This window comes from Accipiter gentilis, chromosome 7 (assembly GCF_929443795.1).
Source record: "Accipiter gentilis chromosome 7, bAccGen1.1, whole genome shotgun sequence".
Taxonomy (NCBI): Eukaryota; Metazoa; Chordata; class Aves; order Accipitriformes; family Accipitridae; genus Astur; species Astur gentilis.
In genome coordinates this window covers 32015291-32033523 of record NC_064886.1, presented here as the reverse complement: position 1 = coordinate 32033523, position 18233 = coordinate 32015291, and positions in this window count along the sequence as shown.

Sequence of the window (18233 nt, the reverse complement as noted above, 5' to 3'; positions counted from 1 at the left end):
AAGAGTTGTGGAAGAACTTCTAGGATGGTGTCCTGGCAGCCTGGCTACTAAGTCCTGAAGTAACAGGGGGAGAAGGTGTTACCTTGATAAACCACGCCACTGTTAAATACCAGAGCTTATGAAACTTTTAACTCAGGCTCCCATTTCGTTTTATGCTTTCACAATAAACATTTAGTTTACTGGCTTAAACCATCAGGGTGGATCGTGTTTTTCACAACATATGGGTTAACATTCTTAATTGTCAGTGGCAATAGACCACATTTATTTCAAGTGAGTTTAAAGGCTGTCAGAGACAAAACGGTGTATAACATAGAACACTGATACTGTTGTGGCCTCAAGCAAATATAGGAGTTGTATACCAAACCAGTACATTGGTAAAGGCAACCAGAACAATACTAGCACAAAAACTAATAGGCTGGAAAAAACCCCAGACCCCTAAGAATATCCCTAATGGCTTACAGGAATGTACCTCACTTTGTCCCAAGTGTGAGTGTAACTCAACTACAGGAGAGGATTGAAAGAGAAATTAACACTAACAAGTGGGAAAGTCTGAATGAGGCAGTTATCTTGGAAAACAGGCAAAGACAAAAAGGACATATGGATCCAGGAACATCGACCAGAAGTCTTACCTTTCAGTACATGACTCTAACCACAACTCTTTTGTGTCTTTGAAGATATTGGGGATAGTGAATGGCTTATTAAAACAAATACATTGCTTATTAGGGATGAAAAGAACGGAAAAGTGTTTGACACGGTTAAAGGTTTGGACACATTTTAATTTCTTAAATAGTCTGTGTATGTGGCTCTATCCTGGGCCATCAAGTTAAAACCATCAATGAAAATTTAACAAATGGTTGAAATACTTTCCTTTTGTAACTTACCTTGTAACCTAATATTTTCATGAAAAGTCCATTGTTAGCCAGTCTGGGAGTTTCAGAAGAGGACATCAGCACAATTTGAGGTAACAAATAGCTAAATATCTCTCTCCTTGCACGTGGAATCACCACATAATAGGAGATCTCAGGAGCTTGATATCTATCAAGAATCTGAGAAAATACTGGAGAGACAGTACTGTTTCAAATAGCAGGTCTTTGGATCATTCTGAGAGGCAGAGGATATGCTAAATTTTGCTCAGGTTTTGCTGAATGAATTAAGTCATATGGGATTGCATGTGATCTGCTCAAGCATGGCCAAGTTTTATATATGTTAATGCTACATTTTCTGTGTGGGCTGACTCTTACCTTCAAGGCTTTGTTTCACTTAAATGCTCTGCAAATCTTCATAGCCCTTTTTCAACAATCTGATGATTTTTTTTTTTTGGCTGAGCTTGTGATTTTCATGTGGTTTAGAGTGTCTTTGTGTATACTTAGCATGGGTTTTTTTTTTTGTTAGTGACTTAGATTGCAAATATAAGTGATTTAACATTTGCTTGAATAGTACTCATCATATAAGCCAAGACATTCTTTTAATAAGTGAGACTAATAAATAAAGCAAAAGGATTGGAGTCAGAGGGTCCAGAGCCCTGCCGTCCGTCTGAGTCAACTCAAGCAATTACCTAAGTAATGCAGCAATAAACAAAAAGAAATCAAATGGATTTTTCACTTCAGAATTTAAAAAAAAAAAAAAAAAAAAAAAGTTTTGTTTCTTTTATCCCTGACTTCTAAGGCCACAGCCACACACAGAGCTAGGGCAGCAATTGCACCTCACACTTCATAGAGCAAGGCATACATACTGCCTGGAAAATAAAACATCTTATTTTAAATAAGAAAAAAAAGCAGTCTGAAAATTAATAACAAGGGAAGTACACTTTCTTTCCTGTCTTCCTCCTTTCCTCCTCCTGAGGCCTACAATGTATAAAAGAAAAGCAATTATTATGCAGCAAAACCAATATAATAAATAATTTCAAAGGCAAGGAAAGCAGGATTCAAAAAACTGAGGCATAGAAGAGTGAACTTCTGTGTGCATGGCAGTGATGTATGGGCAGAGATGGTATGTTAATTTCTGTGGTGAAAAATTGCATATGCAAAGATTCATTCTTCAAGAACATACCAGTTTTAAGTGAAATATTCTGAGGTTAGTTGTAACCTTATGGTAAGTTTGAATAAGATTTGGTAGGTAGCTCCAGATTGTGAATTTTGACTCTCAGACTCTCAGTTCTTCAACTTGTTTCTTTTTAGTATGGGGTAAAGGTTTTGTATTTTTGTATTAAATTCCACCTTGCTTTTAACTCTATTGGTCTTTCCAGTGAAGAGGAGATAAAGATATGACCCTCTTACTCTGTCTGTTCTCCACAGTTACTTTGGAGAATGTGTGGTTAGTTGTAGTCCCTGATGTGTTCCCATGGCCAGAAGTCTCAGCATTGAAAATGGCTATGCAGCAGATAGAGACACCTTATTCTCTATGTGACAATTAGCCATCTAAAGCATACACATTAAAAAGTTAAAGTAGGAAAGCTTTTTTTATTCCTCAAATTCACGTATGCTCTTAAAAGAATAGTTTACAGAAGATGGCCTTTTTTTGTGGTTTTCCCAGGTCACAGTTACGTGTATGGTAATGCATTACAGTATAACAGAGTTTTGTGACTGACAGTTCCTAGTGTGACACACAAACATACTTCTTATACCATGTATTTTTCTGTGTTGGAGTCTTCATTTTTTACATTCTACTGAGCACATGGCCGTAATTTTTGCTCAAAATTTTCAAATATGCCCTGAATTCTCCCTTCTCCTTGCCTCTTATTCCTCCTCCCTGTTTCTTGGAGGAAGGACTGTTCTCCTCAGTAAGATATTTATGATTGTGATTAACCATATAAACAGAGATACAAGTAGCTGATAGTAGCAGCAGGTAGCATGGATGTGACTGGGATGTGGAAAAAAGTTTCCCCAGTGTCCCTTTCCCAAACAGTGTCTATGGGAACAGGGAGCTTAACGAGCTAGCTGGTGATATTATAGGATGCGTAGGCGAACCTTTCTGTTATCTGGTTCTGGAGAAACATGCGATCACAATGGGATGTAAGAATTGGCACTGGAAATTTGGCAGTACTCAATACCATCCTAATGATGAGATTTAGAAAGGATATTTCAATTTTGGTGCCAGAATATAGTAACTAGTGGATGGAATTGCTCATAAAGCATTCAGCAGCCTCATTAAGATGGGTGATATTGTCTGCCGGCAGAAGTAGGCTTGGAAGATGGATCTTTCTCTGTCCTTAGAACTGTTGTTTAAGGAATAAAATCCAACATCTGGTCCTAATTTAAGGCCTTGTCTATGCTGTAGAATTAGGGTCTTAGCCAATTACTTGTAAATTTTCAGTTCGGTTTCTAATGGGTAATGGTGCAGCTCATAGATGTCTTAGTAATTTAGGCGTGTACCACAAAGCCTAAGGTAATTGAGCCAGTTCTTTAAATGTGTGCTTACCTTTAGGTGTATGAGTAGTAAAATGAACTGAAATGGGATTACCTTAGTTTTATAGTAAACACTGTTTCTTCCTAATTTGTGATGAAACGGTAATCTTGTAAATTATATAGTAGATAAAACTATTTCTAGTAATTTTGCTTTATTGGCATGACCAAAAAGAAGATACATTTTTTGGTGGTGAAAAAGCAAAACAGGGACTCTTAAAACATACAATCTCTCTCTCTCTCGTATAGCCTATCCATATAGGTTTTAAATGTATAGGTTATTTATTTGAAAACTTAATGTGCTATGTCCTGTGGAATACAATTTAATAACCATCTTTTTCTGCCAGTGCCATGTCTTTCCATGGAGAAGTTGCTGCCGATGAGTTTAAACAATTTCTTTTATTTGCTAACTTCCCTGCATAGTCATGGATCACTCTAATAAAACTAATAATAGAAATTGAATATGTATGAGATTCCTGTTCATCCCTTTTGCAGTGAGTAGTGTAAGCAGAAGCCATTGATATCTGGAGAGTATCAAAATTAATGCAAGAAAAACTCAGTTAAAATGGTTACTTAAAAATATTTCAGCAGTTTTTATTAAACTACCTCCTAGGTAATGCTACAGTGCGAGAAGTATTCTCGCACACGCATAGAGATGTCATGCTGAGCTTTGCTGCAATGTTCTGGGGCTGCCTCCAAACTCTGCGCTGCTATTAGAGTAGAAAACATGTAATGTATTATTTGGTTTGAAACCATAAAAATGATTTTTGTTTGTCATGCTATGCTCTGCATGGTCTCAAGATACTTTGCTGTTTAACTCAAATTTCAGATCCTTATGGCAGGCAGTAGAAATGTTACAGTTGTGTTTTGGGTTTTTTTGTTTGTTTGTTTATTTGTTTCTTATCTACATAAACAATGTAACTTTGTCAGAAAATTGAAAATGTGCACTTTGTCCCATCAGCTAAAATGGGCTGTCAGATAACGCTTTCTTTTCTCCATTGCATCAGATGAATGATGTAAATGGTTTTTGGCTTTGGAGTTTTTTGCAAGGCACTAGAGTAAATGATCAGAGTAGTAACATTTTTAACCTTATCTATCATACTGAAACATTTTTTCTGCCTCCAATAAAACATGTCAGAGTCGATTAAGGACATTCTTCAATGAGGTATAATTCACAGATTTTAGTAGCGAATCCAAGAGCACTGAAGTATTAAAGAGGCTGTGAATACTTAATTACGGATATGTTGCCATCCTACCTTTTACTGAATTCCCTTAACACTTTGGTGCTCTGTATCTGAAAATGCTCTTTTCCTCTGATGGTGAAGTAAAAGGAAAAGCCAGGTACAATGGCAGAGCATATGTCACATTGTATCTAGTGACAGTGCAGTGAAAGATACTGCTGTTCTAGTACATTCAGCTGTGCTTATCTGGTACATGAGTGCACATTACTTTCCATGGGCTTGGATCACTTTGGACAGTATCATTAAATGCCACGTCATTACCTGTTATGGAGTAGTGCTTTTGCTTGAAGTGCCTCCTGGGATACATGCAACAGTAGGAAGAATGATGGGTAAAGATGGAAGCAGCATTAAATTTTCAATGGAAACACTATTGACTTTGACTTCTCAGAAGCCTTATCTTTTAGATGGTGTTTGTCACAGAACCTGTAAAGCTGTGGATGTTCGTCAGTTGAAAGTTGCAGGCAGTTGAACGATATGGACAGGTGAAGGCTCCAGAGGGATCAGCTGGGCTAGCATCGAGCTGGAGGGGGTAAATTGAAGGTTTATTTATCCAATTCACTGTCAAGGTCAGCTTGCTGGAGAGCTGTCCTATGTGTGCTTACAAAATGCCAAAATCCTGGCAAATTGTCTGAAAGAGCCTCCAAATCACTGACCTTTGTACAGCTCACATCAACATGCCAATGTCTTTTAACAGTATCCTTTGAGTGCATTAAGTAGTTTGTAAAGTCAAGCTTTTAATGTCAGTAGAAGCAACTTTATATTTTCAGCAATAAGGAAAAAACCAAAAGATACTTAATGATGATAGAAAGAAACATATGAAATAGAGAAGCTGTTTCTTCTGAAATAAGACTTTTGGCATCTACTGCTTTTTTAAGAGCATACTTCAGAGCACATTTTAGAGATGCTGTTGTTTCTCTTCCTCTTGATAAAACCTCTAAAACTTTTAGACCTCCACCCCCCCCACCCCCACACCCCCCCTTCAAATACATGGTATTTCGTGTATTTGTAAAATCTAGGTTTTCAGTGACTCATTTTTAAGTTTGCCTTTAGTCTTCTTTTACCCTGTCAGGTAAGTTACTCAGATTTTAAGCTAATGAGTTTAATTTATTCTTTTCATTTGTTACAAGAGAGTTTTTAAATGTCTAGTTTCATGGGTTTCTACTGTAGCTGTGTTAGATATCTATTGGAAACGGGTCAAATTTTTTTTACCTATAGCTAGGTATATCTAGAAGAAGGTTATATATATCTCTTTGGTAACTATGTAGTCTTTTAAAAGTGACTTTTTTTTTATATAGGAGTACTTTTACATGTAAGGAGTAGTATTCTCCACATAATACCTGCCCCTAGAATTTATGAGAGAAAAAAGTGGGATATACCTTTCTTAATTTACTGTGAAGCATATGTCCTTATGTTCCAAAGCTGTTTAAATTGTCTATATTTAACTAAAGTAGCATGAAGATGAAAACACGGGGAGGGGGGAGTAAGGATAATTGGCTTAGTCTTATAAAGGAGTAATGGCACATTCGACTATTTTGGTGAATAATGATTTTTTGCTGGTTTTGTAGTAGGTCTTGCTTCTATTTAAATATGCAAGACTTGTCATTGTAGCCAAACGAAAGACTGATTTATACTGAGCTTTTGTTTTATATTTTGGTATTTGCGGTGTGCCTGTAGGTGATTCTCCCCTCCCCCTCCCCCTCCCCCCATTCATTAATGAGGTGCCCAACCAGGTGTTTCTCTGTATTAAACTCTGCAATGTTATTTTTTTCTTCCCCTTATCTTTTGTTACCTTTCTGTTCAAGTCCAATTTTCCAAGTCAGCCAGCTCAACTTGTGTTTTTGGAATGTTTAGAAATGAACATTAATGCCAATGCAAGGTATGGCTCTTACGGCATGGGTGCAAACATGAAAATGGTAAAATTATTGGCTAGGAATGGATGAAATGGAGAATCACTTCTAGCCCTATTTTGAGAACTTTCATGTGAAACTCTCTTACTATTTTCAACTAATGGCTAATTATACTTGTCTGTTAACTCAAAGTGTATTTTCTGATTTTATAAAAAACTATTTCAATGTTTCAATAACACTTGGTTTATTAGTATTTTATTAGTATATGTATGTATCTATGAACATTTTTAGAGTTTGATATGGAAATTATCGAAAGAACAAAGAAAAAATGAGCCTTTGAAGTCTCTTAACTGTAACACAAAAGTAAATTTTGGTGTACATACTAATTTTGAATGTATGTAATTCCTATTAATTTTATGGCTTTTGTGTAAATCATTGTTAAAGTACTTTTTAGACCATAGAGATTTTATATGATGGCTGCTAAGGGCTGCCTTTGAGCCATAATATACTATCACGTGAATCTGCTGTAGTTCACAGATCACTGACTTGACAGAACTTTATTATTTTTTAATATTTATGTTACAATATTGCCCAGAGTCCCCAGACTTAGACAATGCCCTGTTACGGTGGGTATTGTACAAACATGGATGTAGACATGATCAGTGTCTCAAGGAGCTCAGAGCTGTTGTAGTTATAAGGACTACAGGTCACTCTGAAATGAAGTTCAAGTCTGCATAAACTTTGCAAAAAAGTTTTGCACTATGCAAACTTTGAAGAAGTAGAAAAGATCAAATCAAAGAGGGAGAGGGGAGATGAGGATTCCACCTGTATAACAAAGTAGAGCCTGCCTTTATTGTTGGTAAGTACACATCTAGACAGAACGAAAGCAAGACTGAATTATGATACAGTGCCTCAAGGCACACATTGCATTTCAAATTCAGACATTAGCCTATGTTTTATATGCTTTATATTCCACTTTAATTGAAATTGCTGCATTTTCAGATTAAGATTTAGCAGCTAAAAGGGGAAGAGATGTTGCCCAAACAATATGTCTGAATTGTATAACTGCTGCTATGCAATTCTAGCAGTCATAGTTTGCAGTATAAGGGTTAACATGTATGATTTACATTGTGTTTTGCAAAATTACAAAGTTTATATTTTGAGTCTTTGTGTTCTATGGCGGAAATGTTGATCATTAAAATTGAAATGTCATTGAACAGAGTTTGGGTCTGAAGAATCAGACTATATTTTCTGTTTAAATTTAGCCTTTTCAGATGGCATTAATTAGTAGAAAACAAATGCAAAGTGAGTAAAGATACAGAACTGCCACTTTCTCTACCCTTCCAGTTTCTTCTTAGTTCTTTCCTCATGGTCTGGTCTTTAAATGCTGAGCAGGGAGGTTTCCCTTTGGGTTTTGTTTGTTTGTTTGTTTGTTTTGTTGAAACTAGCAGGAATTGGCAAAAAGTCCTCTATGTCCTAATATTCCTCTAGCAGAGTGGGAAAGTTTCCCTTTCAAGGAGAGACATACTGCCTTTCACTAAGATGTCGAATGTTTGTGGTGAAATAGAAGGATTTCTTCTATTGTTCAAAAAAATACTTTGTTTACTATTTCTTTTGATTTATACTAAACTGTAAGTAATTACTGTTTAGACTCCAAGTTCCTTTGGCACTAATTTAAAATATAAATTTTTTTTGCAGTAACTCTTACTATGTAATATTTTAGTGGTAACAAAATATGTTTAAGAAATCTTGAACTAGCAATAATATTATCTTTTAGGGGAGTCTTGGTTAAACAGAGGGAGGAAATTGCCTTGTAGTATACTCTGCATGTTGGAAGTGAGTTATAGGAACCCTGAGGATAACTTCGTTGGCTCCTTTCTCTTTTAGCTAACCAACCTATTGACTTCTACATATAAAAAGTTCATGTGTTTTTCAGCTCTTCCTCTTATTCTTGCATACTCTCTGGATCATTAAGACTTTGGTTTAAACTTCAGACATAAACCTGGTTTCTTGAAGGTGTTATTTTTCTTCAGCCAATCTGATTGCTTTAATTTGCTGTTGCTGAGTGTAGGATATGGGTTTTGGTAGGAAGAGCTGGAGGTCAAGGGAGGCTGATGGAATACCTAGTCCTGCTCAACTTGTTTGTGACTGTCCGTAGCTCTAAAAGACTGGTTCAACAGCCCATGTTATCAGACACCATCAGCCAAGTTTCTCTTTTACCTGCGTGATCCATGTGCTGGTCTATGGAAGTGTATAGAAACTGCTGTGCCTGCCTGATGACCAGTATGGATTCTGCATCCCAAGGATCTCATAACTCAAAACATCCGAGCCGTAGGAGAAATATCCCCCCAAGACTTCCCCCTGACAGGGTTAGGATACTTAGATTGTTTTCCCCTTGAGTTTGGATGGAACAAGTTCCTTTGACATAGCACACATTCCTCTTTTTGTACTTGCTTCTTGTGACTTTCTCCAAGTGCAATTCTGCCCTCATTGAGCTTAGAGCTCTCTAAACAATAGTGTTTAAAAGAGAGATGCACTTTTTATCATTTAAGAACACTTTCCTTTTGCGATGGAACCTTTTTGGACTACTGATTGTAGAGGAAAAAGGTAGCGTTCAATACTTAAGCTAAGAAATTCTGTCTACTCTGCAGCGACCAGTAGTGTTTTGTGACTATTGCATCAGTTATTTCATCTTTGAATGCTGACCATGCTTTTGAGCACCTTGGTGTACAATGATGATTGAGACTACCCCTTGCTCCTTTTGCTTGAAAGTCTGCAGAGGTTTCAATAACATATGGTGTAAGCACAATAGCTTTTAGAACATAAAAGACTGCAGTAATAGGGGCCATCATGAACATGCTGAGGTATCTGTCCTAATAATGCACTATAAAATTAATATGTACTTGTGCAGTAGTTGCTGAGGGTGGCCGCTTCTTTGCAGATCAATTCAATATAGTGTTCATTCTGTATGGGAACTTGTGCGGTTCATTTTCTGCTGTTAAAAAAGCGGACATGCTGGATCATATGATGGAATTTTGATAATCCCTTAAAAATAAAAATGAGAGAAGTACCCAGCTCAAAAGAGACCTTAGTATGAATCATGAGAACATCTGATGAAAAGTCTACATTTAATATTACATCTTATTTGCTAAACCAGCTGGGGTTTTGTGGCTTCCACATCACTGAATGTATTCTCGTCATACAAGTTTTTTGTTTAATACACAATTTTATTTCAAGACAAATCTGCCAAATGTAGAGATATTAGACAATTAGTGTTCAAGAATGTAGGAAATGGGAGAGATTAACTGCATTGATTATGGAATGTGAAGGTTTTAATCTCTTGGGCTAAACAAGGAACAATGGATACTTTGCCTCTTTTATGCACAAAATAAATAGATGTATATGCATATGAGGTTTTGGAACTGAGCTTGATTTACTTCATGTACATGAAGTGTGATGGATGCATCTGTTTCTTCATTATTGGAGAAAAATCTCCTAGATCCTAGTTAAAATATCATCAGTGTTAGTAAGACCAAAAGAAGTAATTACACTATGAACAATGAATTTAGGTTTCTTGAAAACATGTCACTGGACCGATGCTTTTATAGAAAACAAAACAAAAAACCAAACAACAAAACAACAACAAACTAACTTCTGTGGTTAGCAGTAATAACTTTCTATTTTACCAGGTAGACCTGTATCTATTTATAGCATGGACAGGGGGACTGAAGGAGAAAGAAATTTGGACCTATAGATGAAGAATGAGGATATGCATCCAACTACTTCTGATTTCAGGAAAAATCAAATGACAGATATGTATACGCTTTGAAAGACTACATGTTTTATGACAGAGAGTCTCAGAAGAGATTATTTGAACATTATAACTTTATGCCTAACTGTGGTGCTGTCAAGACAAAGCATAATGTTTTCCTATCTAAAATTTAACTACACTGTATTTATTGTTTTGCACAAGAACATTAAAGGAATCTTATCTGTCAACATACAAGAGCAATGAACGAACAACTTAAATTTACAGGAGTAAATTAAATGTCAACATTATTTCACCAAAACAGGCTGTTCTTTTCTGTTAGCAGAGGTTATAAACACTGTTTTGAAATACTTGCTGTTGAAAAACGATTGACAAGTGCGGACAGAAGTGTGTAAATCCAACAGGTTTTCCATTTACTTGATTTCCATATTTATTGCAAGCACACAGGTAAGTTTGAAAGTACATACTTATAAATAAGTTCATTGTTGTCGTACTGTGTTAACTCAAATCTTTTCTCCTGCACTCGCTATAGTTTCAAACTTTACTGCTCCCTCTATTCTCATATTGGCCATGTTGTTGTGACTAGAGTATAGCTGTGTGTGTTATTTTATACTAGTAAATCACTGAGACCCAGTAAAAATGTAAAAAACCTAATAGATAAAGATGATGTATACTTTTGGCTTAGACTATATGATCTAGTTCTCCAAAGTATTTTGAAGACCTCTTCAAATTCTGTGTATGCTTGTAAATTGCCTATTATTAAAGTAACTCTTTTAGGTGTAACAAATAAGAAACCAAAAGAAGTAAAATACTGTACGTGTTACTGTTGAAGCGTTCCTTGCCTGTATGTTTATATTTGTTTGCTGGTCTTTGAAAATAGAAATTTGTTGAAGCAAGATTATATGCAGCTGTATGCTGGGTTTAGAGACTTACAGCTCTTAGGAAAGGTTCAGAAAGACATAACAGATAAGTGAAATGTTATTTCACAAGGTCTGCTTCGTTGTGTGGGATATTTCTCCTTGACGGGTACATATAAAAGTGTTTATCTAATGTATCCACACTGTGTATAGTGAAAGAAAAGGGAGTAACAGGTCTTTATCAAAACTATTCAAATGGAAGGGCATGATGTAGCATAAACCAAAGGAAAAATTTATTTGTGGCAAAATTATGGGCAACTCTCATGCCTTTCATCTCCAAAAAATGCATGTTTGCCTGCATTGTGCTCATAAAAGAGTGCTCTGACTGCCTGGAATATGGAGTCTGAGAATCAAACAACTTGAACTGGATGAAAAATGAGAGGGCTAAAAATTATGCTGCTAAAGCAAGGCAGTATTTATCCTTGTGGTCAGAGCTATATGAGAAAAGCCCTCAATCTGCAATTTTCAATATATCTGTTTTGAGTGAAGATAAAAGAGTTGCTAATTGAGTTTACAATATGTAAGACTCTGGGCTATATAAGGATAGGTTATCACTACCTCTGTGTTGTCAGTAGTAAATCTAACTGCTTCTGTGGTCTAGAAAGTCTCTTCTCATAAAATGATGGTCCAATATTTTTTGAGCCAAGATGTTCTATCTCCAGCATATGTCAAAAATAGTGACATAAGACAGAAACTTTCATAATACTAGCCATGAACCAAAAGGAATGTGTCTTGTTAACAACTTTGGAAAGATCCAGTTCTCAGTGTAACTGCCTTCTAGCAGCTACATGGAAGAGGGGATAAAAATTGTAAAATATAACCATGATATATTTTCCTGATGAAGCAATAGTTTATAATGATAGTGTCTATAAAGTTAATTTTTACTTGAACAGAGCTGAGCTTAATGGTTTTCTATTATACTAATTTGAGTCATGGGTTTAGTTCATGTGGATTTTGCAACCCCTGGGTTTTGCTTTTATGTCTTCTCCCTAAAATGCTTGGTCTCTTTTTTGTGTTATACACTTCCCATTCTCTCTTAGCAAGGAACATCAGGCAGTGATGGGATGGCTTGATCCCCTTCCATTTGCATCAGAATTTAATCTTCTGTGAGGAACTAATTCTTATCTCACGTGTAATTTGAAAATAGTGCCTCATGTTCCAAATTGCTTTGTCATAGAGCATATGCTCAAGCAAGAATGTCCAAAAGTATGTCACCTTTCTCTGACAGAGGTTGAAATCTCCATTTCACCTAAATTTTTCTAAGGCGCTCCCTACATTGGCAAGGAATTAGGCACCTTAAAAATAGATCAGTTGATCAAACTGATTTGTGCTGAGGCCTCATACCTACAGTGAGTACATTTTGGGATTTTTTACCTAAGATTACATTTAGTATGGTCACTGGAACCAAACGTCCCTGTTGTGCATGTATTTGGAGATGGCTGAAAAAATAATCATTGGTTTGTATCACTTTATTTTCATTGAAAGATGGGACACATCTGGTACACATCTGTTGCAGAGCTTCTGTTTGGTGTTTGTTTGGTGTTGCGGTTTTTTTGGTGTTCCCCCCTGCCCCTCAAGGAATCTGGAATCGGGTCGTCCAAACCAACTACAATAAGAGGGGTTAAATAGGGGATAATGTTCAAAGCTGTATCACTGTTCTGGACTGAAATGTTAGTGTAGGCACAGCCTATGACTGCAATGTTGTGCCTGAACAGAGGCTGAACTGTTATTACATCTTTTGCCCATTATGCTTGTCCGACACTACTGGCAAGTATTAATATATGTGATTTCTTCCTGATTTTTCACTAGTTCATGTTATAAAACCTATGTCCTTTCTCCACTATCTTGCTCCTTTTAATTTCTTTTCTTTCCAACATCACTCCTAACCTCCCCTAGTGAAGAGGTGGCTGCTACAGGTTGTGGCTATAATATCTTCATTTAAGCATGGAATTGGCCAGTAGTAGGCCAATAACCAACTGGACACTGGTTTTCACAACGTGCGTTGCATTAAAGATGACTGATTACCTTTGGAGCTCCACCCGTCATGTAATTTGAGGACTTGATGAGAGGAATGTTGTTGACTCCTCAGCAGAAATGTTGATTTACATCACTATATTGTAGTATTTGCTTATGGATTCAAATGATCTCAGTTTCAGGTTTCTCTTTTAGAAAAACTGTGTTAAGAGAGGTATGAAAATAAAAAGAAAAAAAGAAGGAAAGTCAGTCCTCTCGTATATATGTGAATGCAGAGGCACGCTCACTCACTTTCTCTATGTGGGGCGGCTGTCAATTGCTGAGAAAAGGAGGTCTGGTTAAGATCTCTAGTCAGGGGTGTCTGCAAGTCTTCAGTTCAGCTTTTGTCTTCATGTGTAACAAAAGCTTTCAAATTTCAGAAATTCATTTGCTATTTAATCCTATTTGTCTCATAAAAAATGTTAATAAATTCTATCATTATAATTCGCTTTGATGGCACATTTAAGGGTATGTCCTCATGGAATGTCTCTTGGAGAGATGATACCCTAAAAAGAATATGTCTAGAATGGACAGTACTGTCTGACCTCATTAGCCAGCAGACCAGGGAGCAATTGCAAAAGACCTAGATTGCAGTAAAACCTTGTTTCTTTCCAAGACAGGCAGTAGATTGTATGACTGGGGTGTCACCTTGGTTGTGTCCTGGAGCTTTCAATCTGCAACACATGGACAAGCCTTGAACAGGCACTGTGTCAAGCAAATAGCGTCAAAGTTTGTCATGGGTGCCATGGTTTATTAGTTTCTTGATGAAATGGGCATTTGTCCAGTACGAACTTGAGTTGTACCTCTGATTTATTTTGCTGAACTATTCAAGATACCCTACCTGGTGCAAATTTGGGCTGGATTTGCGCTACAGGAGAAAGAATCCACACCTACTTTTTAAGTAACTGTAATCTTCAATCCATGGTTGGCTAAAACACTAAATGTGTTCACTGACCTCTTTGACATCAATAAGAATATAGTATCTAAATCAGTTAAGATTCCATTTATTCACATACATTATATACATTTTAATATAGACAAGAGAAGACAGGTCTTATCATTAAAATGATCTTGGATGTAATGTTTTCAAATTGTTACCATAATAGTTCATTGCATGCTGGAACTGTTTTGTGTGCCATAAATCTTAGCAACTGATGGAAAAAGAAAGAGCAGCAGTTAGGGAACTAGGAAAGAAATAAATAATTAAAAAATAGGTTAAGTATTGTTTGCTGTCAAAAAGAGGATAGGGATATGGTACCTTTTAATTACTTTTTACCAATTTCTTCAGTTTAGCTAAGCTCCATCTTGATTAAATGGGATGGAGGGTGGGGTATTCTTTTGGGCTGCAGATTCATCTGTTGTTGATAATCCATGGTAACTGTTGCTTTTATTTTGTGGAAAGATCTTTTTATCATAATCCAGTGTGTATGAGTTTCCTAAAAATATTTAGAGTTGCTCTGTTTAAAATATACAAAGAAGAACTGATCATCTTCCTGATAAGTGACGTCTTTCAAATGGATGCATTTACTTTCTGGTTGTATCATTTCTTTGAATGATGTGGGTATTACAATCTAAAGCCAGTGCTATTTTCTTAAATATGATCTAACTTGTAATGGAGATCAATATGTATCAATATAACCTTTAAGGCAAACTCTATATATTTGGCTTTGAACTTTACAGTATCCTTTTTTTCTGGCTGAAAAAACGAGCTAAGCAACTGAAATGTTATTAATACATTTTTCAGTATTTTTTTGGCTAAAACTTAACTTGAACTACAAAGATGAAATACTCTGATCATTTTAAATATTTATCTTGGGGTTTGAAGAAATGAAAGTTAGAAAAGAGATTTGTTTTTTCCGTGTTTTTTGTTTGGTGTGGGTTGTGGGTTTTTTTTGTTTGGATTTTTGTTTGTTTTGTTTTGTTTCTGTTTTTTTGTTTGGTTGGGTTTTTTTTTTTTGTTTTTGTGTGTTTTTTTTTTTTTTTTTTTTTTTTTTTTTTTTTTTTTAGTAGCTGAAGGCAATTATATCTTTATTGACCCTCTGTGTTTACCCCCTCCTTCAATGTCAGGTACTTGCTTATTATTATCAACATGACATCTCCTTTCTTTGAAAGGTTGTCCGTCACACTTTGAATCACCTCTCTCCATGGTTACATTTTCTAATCAGTTCACATGATTGAGTCTACATCAAGTGATGCTTTACTTAATTCCTTTCCGTTTGTATGGTGTGATTCTTGGAGGGACTCTCGTCAAAATTTTGGAGGGCCCTGTCAGTTTGAAAAGAACATGACCTTTAAATTGTATCAGTATGTTTGCTGGTGCATAAGGGAAAGGAAAAGGTTCGTAGTGATGGAAAACCACTCTAAAAATGAAAAGTAATTCACTCAGAAGCAACATGCATAGGAAGTTAATTTGTTTATATTTAACTGATTTTAAAAAGACAGAATGAAGAGGACACGTTCTTTGAGCAAGAAGAGGTCCAAACAGTGTGTCCATAAATTTGGCTTAGAAAATGTTATCTATTGATCTTGGGTTTTTTGTATTTATAATAATAGATAAAAGATAAAAAAATTCAAATGTAATAGAATAGATGAAAGGTGTAATTCTTTGAAATTATCAAGCCTGTTATTTTGTTGCACTTTCATAATTGTATCTGTTGGCATGCTATAATTAGTAATTGACAATGTTAATTTTTGTAGTCTGTCACTGACTAAAGTAGCAGAGTTAGATTTTATGTGGGTATAAATATGCATACGTTTATGTGTGTGTGAGGATAATTCAAGTTAACATAGAAGAAATGCTTTTTTTATTGTAAATGCAGACAGTCTGACTACAAGGAAAATCCATCTGGAATGCCTAACATGGCTAGTTGAGGCAATACAATATAGATGCATGCTGGTGAAGCTGAGTAATGCTGGGAACTTTATTAAGTTTCACAACCTTTATTAAGTATACAAACTGTGGATGGTCAAATACCCTGCAGTAACTGAATCAGTGATATTGACTGTTCTCATCTCCTTTCCGCTATGCTTTGAGGTATGTTACTTCTAAGTAGCTTTTACACGTGCTGAAACACATAGTTCCACTGAAACTGTTGAAGTCTGGTTTGCCATGGACTTCTATCTTATGATTACTCTATGTTGTTGTCCAGAATATGAATGTCCTCTGGCTTTTTCCATTTTTGGAGCATTTTTAGTCACTCTCCACTACAGATTCTTTGATAGCTGATAAGGTATGAGGTCATTCTGAAGGTGTTCTCAAGGTCAGTAAAAGGATTTCTCTTCTCTCTGTGGATAGGCTGTGCTCAAAAAATGTGTAGGAACTTGGTTATCTTTGAATTTCTCACCTTTCTGTCAACTTTGTTGAAATGGGACAGCAGATTCAAAAGTTACTGGGTGGAGGGGCACACACACGGTGTGATCACATTAAATTGCTGTAGTGATGGTGTTTGTGCTGCTTCCTTGTAATCCTACATCACCTGTCACTCTTGTCAAATTTAGTAGTATTCTCACTGAAACATAAGAAGGAGCTAGGCTCACCTGCCAAAGACCTTGCTTTCTGATATTGGATCTCAGTCTTGCTCCAGGAAATCAACCTACTCCAGGTGATCTACCAAAATCCAAGCTGATAGAGATCTTGTTTTGGGCATGGCTAAAAAGAGATAAACAGGTTAATCTGTAGTCTGAATTTGTGCTTAGGCAGCACTGTGTGAGAGTCAAATTCTGGTTTTCCTTTGTTCCCTGATTTTTAGCTTAATGAGTAGAAAAAATGGACCCCCAAAGTTAAACACTTCCCGCTTTACCACTTTTAGCAAAAACTCCCATGGTGTCAGCTCCAGGCTCAAATGCATGCAGTTACTACCTCTTTAACACTGCAGATGTGGTTTTGTTCTCGGCCGCTATAGCAGAGAGCTCATATCTGAAATTTGCCCTTTCTGAGTTCAATTATTTGGTATTGTTTCACTTTCCTAATGAAAGTGGCAAAGCCATGTTTGTTAGCATCTAAAGTTAAGGCTATTCACAGAGTTCAGATATGTATGTTTTCCAGCATTAAGGTGTGCTAGCTTTATGATATGCAAATTGCAGATGTGTATGACAGTAGGCAATTGTACACGCCTTATTCGACATTAGATTTCCCCATGCAAAATGTGGAATCATATAGTATGTGGATTTGAGACATGAAGGAGATCAAGGCAATTGTACCTGGTGTACAGGCATGCACATAATATGCATTTTATACAGGCATTTTGTGTAGGACTTTATTTTAGCATTTTGTGCTAATTCATATTTCATGATTTGTTCGTACATTTAACCCATTAATGCAAATCTAACATTTCACTGATTGCTCAGTTAAAAGTGTTTTCTCTGTGTTTCAGAGAGTATGAAATAAGGTGGCAGAATGATAAATACTAATAGTGAATTTCTAGGGTGGTAGCAATATTCAGTAGCATATAACATGACTTTCACTTACACAAAAGAAAGGTCATACATTTTCATCTGTGACGTATCGTTGTTGGCTGAGACGTGAACTTCGCAAATATGTGAAGGCACTATATTCTACAGTTGCTTTCCTCTGGGCCGTAACCTCTAGGTTTTTGTACCTATAACTTGATGGAGCTCCAGCGTCATGGTATCTGGTGCATAGGATATTTTGCATTGTCCTACTGGAATTCCCCATTTTGATGGGGTGTTTTGCTTTTTAGGACAGAAATCCTGGAAATCATACTCCCTGTTTGAAAAAAACAAATTAAATATTAGAAATCAGGCCTTGACTTGAGACAAAGGACTCTGTGTTTTGGGATGACAATTTCTGTTACTCTGACCTACCAGAGGTGTACTAGAAATGCCTACATGGCATCCCTTAATGGTTGTATCTTTTTAAAGAGCAAGTATAACACAAGTTCTCTTCAGCCTTAAAATACTAATACAGCTTTTTCTTTATGCTCTTTTTTCCCCTCAAATTTGAAATCAGATACTGTGCATCACTTCAGGTTCTTGTGGGATGACCTCAACACATCTTTTTATCTTCTTTTTTTTTTTTTTTTTCC